Below are 6,852 nucleotides of genomic sequence, written 5' to 3'. Positions count from 1 at the left end.
TAATGAGGTTCAAAGTCAATATCTACCGGTAATTTCTGTTTTATTAGAATCTTTTTCATAACTATATAAAGGAGGTGAACTTCCTGACAAAATAGTCTACAGGTAGCCTAGCAACAATAAGGACACATTTAAATATACCACAATTAGCTGTAATTATAAAAGTTTCTATTATAACACTTGGCTAGAACTTGCTGTGTTTTTTTAAGTAATAAAAAAAAAGGAAATGAAGCTTTTAATTAACTTATATAAAATATAAGTAAGCACGACAGAGAGCAGTTTGGGTTGATGCTTATTGTTACATTATAATGGGTTGTTACTGTCTTGGTTCTCTGAAGATAGGTATTGCTTGTTTGTATCTATGATCAATTCAGTTTTCATTGTTAGAACCACTTGGGCTAATTGGACCAAGCCACTCAGAGTAAACTGAACCTATTTGAAACAAGACTCTTGGAGAAAGAGAAACTAACAGAGCAGAGCAAACTGTCTGTCTCGTAACAAATTAAATGGGAAGAACAAAACAGTCTGTGAAGATAAAGTGACAAGCTGAGAGACAAGGACAGAGGACACCTGTGTGCTGTGCTCTGCTGCTGTGGTCCATGATGGTGTTGAGTAGGACATAAAGTGATAAACCTCTCACTTGAGAATATGCTAAAATTACACAACCATGTAATTAGCTGCTCTGTTTAAATCCCTCATTTTTTATTTGTTCTGATGTTTCAGAATTATAATTATTTATAATTAATTATTTATTTTCAGATATCTTGGATCTGCTTATGCTGGGCAGACACTGTGCGATTTTTTCAGTCACGCGATTCAGCTCCTGCTCAAACTGTACGATTGACTCGCAGGGGTTAGAAGTTCATAGGTCACGATGCAGGGTCTCACACTATACACTATACTCGCTCTGATGCGACCTGAGTGCTCACACTGTACGTACATGCACAACACGTCGTGTTGTTGTTTCCGGAAGAAGAACCCGGAAGTCAACCGCCAATAAACAATAAGAAGAAGAAGAATCCGGAACTGGGGAGATTGTAATCCGGGAAATTTGAAAATGCTCACCAAAGAGAAACGCGCTGCCTTAGCAATGTGTGCCATTCTGTGTGCAGAAAGATCTAAAAATAAAAAGCGACTGCGTGTATGGACAAGGAAATGGCTAGGAAAACGTGGGCAGTACGGTCTGTCAATTCTACAACGAGAACTGGAGGTAAGCAGCAACAGCTAAATTGCACTTACCTACAGGACTTTATCTGCATGATGATGGGTAAATGTTTGAAGACATCTGATGCTTCTACTTTCAGTAGGCAACATTTAATTTTAGCCTATTAGTATTTTATTTAATTGGATTACTGGCCATTAACTACAGTACTTTTACATTTTACTTGAGTAGCATTCTAGTGAATGACTTGAACATCTACCAAAGTGATTTTTGGGACATCTTTCTGCTTCATACAACATTGGTTAAATATCAGTCCGACTCTTTAATTATCAATAACATTCAACCACTATTATGTCGCTTTGTTATTGTGTGTGTTCTTGACTTTGACTTTGTTCTGTGTAAACAGGTAGATGATATGAGGGGTTTTCGGGACCTTCTCAGAATGTCTGTAGAGGACTTTAACTATCTACTGGAGAGGGTTAGTCCTGCTATCATCAAGAAGGATACACACCTCAGGAAGGCCATCAGCCCCAGGGAAAGGCTTTCAGTTACCCTACGATTTTTGGCAACAGGCAAGTGTGTGGACATGAAAATTCATACTACATAAGCTGCTACTACTGCATTATATTCCACATCTGTCACCTAAAATCTGTCACTCTACGAAGCTGCATCCATGTCCACTATCCACCTGACATTATTTAAGACACTTTGTTCTATTTGACAGGTGAAACCTTCAACTCATTAAGTTTCCAGTATAGGATTGGAAGCACCACACTGAGCAGGATTGTCATGGAAACATGCACAGCTCTTACCTGGCACTGCATGAAGATTACTTGAAGGTAATTTTGACAGAAAATACATTACCCATGCTCATACTATTGAAAGATTGACTTGCACATTGTCAAAAATGTCCCATCAGTTAATACAGCAAGTTTTCACCAAAAACAATTCTGAGTCACAAATGTATTTGTTCAGTCTTTTACATGTGTATATAAAAAAGTAAAGTGAACTCATAGTGTGACAGTGACTTGAATGTATGGTTAAGAAAGGAAATCATGAATTCACCAGAGATTCTTTTGCTGTATCACTTTATACTCGTCTTTCACAGACACCATCAACCGAGTCTGAGTGGAAGGCCATTGCCAGAGAATTTGCAAACAAGTGGCAATTTCCACACTGCCTGGGAGCTATAGATGGTAAACACATCTTCATCCAACCCCCTCCCAAGAGTGGCAGCATGTGTTTTAACTACAAGTCCAGGTTTTCCATCATTCTTATGGCTGTTGTTGATGCCAATTACAAGTTTGTGTATGCAAGCGGAGGGACACAAGGTAGGGTCTCTGATGCAGGAGTGTTTGCCCATTCAGACCTGAAAGAAGCAATGGACACAGGCACGCTGAACTTTCCCCCTACTGATACCCTGCCAGGCACTGATGCTATGATGCCACACATGCTAATTGGAGATGATGCTTATCCCCTCCGACCAGATCTCATGAAACCATATCCATTTCGAAACCTTAACACCGATCAGAGAATATACAACTACCGTCTGTCCAGAGCACGTCGCGTTGTGGAGAACGCTTTCGGAATTTTGGCGAATCGCTTCAGAGTGTTCAGAACAACAATTTGCCTGGACCCAGACAAGGTTGTCACCATTATCTTTGCGTGTCTTTGTCTGCACAACTATCTCCGGGACCACAGATCTGACGCCTATGTACCACCTGGCTATGTGGATTCTGAGGATGCCAACCACCAGCTGGTCGAAGGTGCATGGAGAAGGGAGGGAGAGCTTCAGTCAGTTTCAATGGGCCTTGCACGGAACCCCTCAGTGGAAGCAAAGAAACAACGAGATGTCCTTTGCGAGTACTTTGTCTCACCTGCAGGGAGTGTTTCATGGCAAGAAGACATGGTGTAGGAAGACAGAAGGGTTTTTTTTTGTTTGTTTTTTTGTTTAACTTGCCTTGTTTACTTTCCAAAATTTACTAAATAAAAAAAAATCCCTTTGTAAATACTGACAACAATAAATCTACCTCTGGGAAATTGCAAAAATGGTTTGCTTTATTACATAAATACAAAAATATCTTCCATCAAATTGTGCAAATAGTTCTGCAACACTCCACAAAATTGAGGTACGAAAGACACATAGTAATAGTGTCACCAAGAAAATTCTAATGTACAATTTGAATTAACTGTTGGAACATTTAAAACATTTGAATGAAGCTGTAATTTCAATGGACTGTGTTTACAGCAGGAACTAGTAAACTCAAAAATATTCTTAGATATAACTGTTTGAAATTTATTATTTAAGTTACTCAGAGTTGAGCATTTTCAGAAAGGACATTGGCTGGGTTGATGGGGCCTGGCAGTCTGGGGGGGGCTGGACCTGATGAGGTTGGGTGGGATACCAAGGTGGCCTAACCTGCGAACCTGCAAATTGAGAATGGTGGCCTCCCTGCTCAGCCTCCTGCGTGTCATAAATCATGTTCATGATGTTTCTCTTGAGTCGCAGCTGTAGAGCTCTGTCCTTTATGTTTCTCAACTCTGAGGCTACTTGTTGGCCAAACAGCTCCTCAGAATCTGCATTAGATGCTGATAGCGTTTGCTGGACCTGCTGAAGCAGGGAAAGTTTGGTCATCTCAATGCTGTGCTCTGTTGATTTTGGTGCATGTTTTTGCACTCTAGGTCTTTTAACAAGCCGACCTGTGGACTCTGAGATTGGTGGACTGTTTGAGGTGTTTTCCTCTTCCTGGCTCACTGAAACTGGGCTAGTGGTGTTTGAAGACATAAGGACATCTGCTTCAATTCCCATAGTGGACTGATCCTCATCTCCCTCCTCTGTTGCGCCTATGTCCTCTGACTCTGTTCCAAGCTGTAGGAAACCGTACCAAAAGCAGACAAAGGGAAAGTGATAAAGATCTAAACAGTATTAGTTACATCAGACACTAATTTTACACTGTATACTTTGTGGCATTTATTTTACTAAAAACATTTCAACTGAGAATTACCTTTGACATCATTCACCATAAATATCCCTTCATAAGGTGTGCGTATCTGTGTATGCTTTCAAACTACTTGGTTATGAACTTACTCTCAGAGTGGACTCAGTCTGTCTATGGACAACATGTGCCTTCAAGAAATCCAAATGTTTTAAGATCCAGGTCTGTTTGGGAGTTGGTGGTTTCTGCCCACTGCCACTAGGTTTCGGTTTGAGCAGTTTGCCATACTGCGTCCGAAGTGATGCAACCCGGGTTTTCACCTCATTCAAAACTCTCCTCATACTAAAGTTAAAACTGCAGTTTGAGAGAGTGTTTACTTGGAAATTAATTATAAAAATAAATATTTCTGAAAGTCGATTTATAGGGTTTTACATCTGTCTCTTTCTCTCCCTCTCTTTCACTCAGTCACAAACACCACTACCACCATCAACTTTGCTAAATTGCTAATGAAAAAAAATTACCAGGAAGCTGCAATTGGGCAGCAATGTCCACCCAACTCCTGTCACGTTTGTTGCGGTCATGGTAATTTTTTGAAGCCACATCAAAAAGGCTCGGATGAGCTTGCCAAAGTTCAACCAGTTGTGCCTCCATCGCTTGTGTCCATACAATACGCTGCGCTGCCATGCTACTCCATCTTTTTGCCGACGTTTATGTGTTTGCGTGTGCGCAGTGTGTGAAGCTGTGGTGACACCCTCACGACGGTCGTGAGGTGAAATCCAGGGTCCAGTACTGGACCCTGACAGAAGCAGTACTAATTGAGGCAGACCTTTCAAAGCAAGCCTCTCAGATTGAAAACTGGAAACTGACCTGATTTTAAGAATTTCAGGGGAGCCAATCAGTGTGTCCAGCAGTGATGATTTATGGGAGTCAGACAGAAACAGCCTGGATGGAAATATTGGCAAAGCTGTGTGTCTATACCTTTAACCTGAGGTTAATTTTTAAGGAAGTAAAGATGCATTACGATTCATTTAGGAGCATTTTTGTGCTGGTTATTCAAATAAATAAATATTTACAGCAAGTGCAGGCTCTGAATGAACCTTTTCGTCATTGTAAAACCTACTTTTTTTTCTTAATCTGTAAATACTGTGATTTTTGAAAAGTAACTTGTGTAACTGAAGTTGTTTTACAGATGACAGAAACAATTCTGATTGCTGATTTATTAATGTTAGCCATGTGACAATATGGTGAGGTTGTTAGTGATGTGCGGATCGATCCTGAAATATCGATTGATTCCTCCGATACCAATCATTTATGTTCTAGAATCGATTCTCACATTAAAATATCGATATTTTAGTAATTTAGGGTAAATTTGTAGTTTATCATTAACAGGAACACAGTGGAAAGAAACTATAACATTCGGATTGTCTACATTCAAAGGAACTACTTCCAAAGATCGGGGAGCAAAGACAGAAACAGCCTGGATGGAAATATTGGCAAAGCTGTGTGTCTATACCTTTAACCTGAGGTTAATTTTTAAGGAAGTAAAGATGCATTACGATTCATTTAGGAGCATTTTTGTGCTGGTTATTCAAATAAATAAATATTTACAGCAAGTGCAGGCTCTGAATGAACCTTTTCGTCATTGTAAAACCTACTTTTTTTTCTTAATCTGTAAATACTGTGATTTTTGAAAAGTAACTTGTGTAACTGAAGTTGTTTTACAGATGACAGAAACAATTCTGATTGCTGATTTATTAATGTTAGCCATGTGACAATATGGTGAGGTTGTTAGTGATGTGCGGATCGATCCTGAAATATCGGATTCCTCCGATACCAATCATTTATGTTCTAGAATCGATTCTCACATTAAAATATCGATATTTTAGTAATTTAGGGTAAATTTGTAGTTTATCATTAACAGGAACACAGTGGAAAGAAACTATAACATTCGGATTGTCTACATTCAAAGGAACTACTTCCTCTTCCGCCTTTCATAGTCATGTGCGAAATACGGCTGTATAAATGTCTTGCAGCCCTTGGCGTGCGCACTCATAACAATGGCTGAGCATAATTGGATCATGTGCAACTATTTTACGGGGATAAAAATACATTTTACAGTGTTTATTTATCGGATAAAATGCTTAAATGTCACCTTATTATTGGCCGGCCCGGAAACAGCGGGGGTGTCCAAATTCAGAGGCTGCTTCCACCTGAGGACCCGGCCTTCGCGGTCTAAAGAAAGCCGGGTAGTACGTCACGAGCTCCCTCGGTGGAGTGAAACTGCCGTCTGCTCCTTGCTATCTAAAATATAACCGGGCGCTGGCGTAAACTCTCGACCGTCTCACACTTCTGTTTAATCAGTTTTCTGTTTGACGTTTATTCAGCTGTGTGAAAACCCAGAGGAACCCACCCGAGGGATTAATAAAGTTAAATTTAATTTAATCTAATCTAATAACTTTAATCTCAGCCAAACTGATTTACTCACGAACAAATAAAACACTGAAAAAGCCAAACAATAACATTTTTAAGTTATCAAAGTGACTTATATATCATGTTTAACCCGAGTAGCGAAAGACCGCGGGGGTTTGAAAACGATGTGTCGATCGGCTCAGATATTTGAAGTTTACACAGCTACATTCTCACCTGAAAATATGTTAAAAGTTTTTTTGCGACCCAGAAAGAGAAATAAGAGTAATATTAAAACTAAGCTGCCGCCATTGTTGGAAAAGTATCTGATGTCCTGTAATCATTATGCTA

At 39.7% G+C, this 6,852-nt stretch overlaps 1 pseudogene; it reads left to right on the top strand.

Moving 5' to 3' along the window:
* The first annotated feature begins 952 nt into the window (after positions 1 to 952).
* Positions 953 to 3,978, top strand: LOC102306091 (annotated as a pseudogene).
* Positions 3,979 to 6,852: the final 2,874 nt, after the last annotated feature.

Source organism: Haplochromis burtoni, unplaced genomic scaffold (assembly GCF_018398535.1).
Source record: "Haplochromis burtoni strain Fernald_Lab_line unplaced genomic scaffold, NCSU_Asbu1 Contig_789, whole genome shotgun sequence".
NCBI classification, from domain to species: domain Eukaryota; kingdom Metazoa; phylum Chordata; class Actinopteri; order Cichliformes; family Cichlidae; genus Haplochromis; species Haplochromis burtoni.
This window is presented reverse-complemented; position numbering and strand designations above follow the sequence as displayed.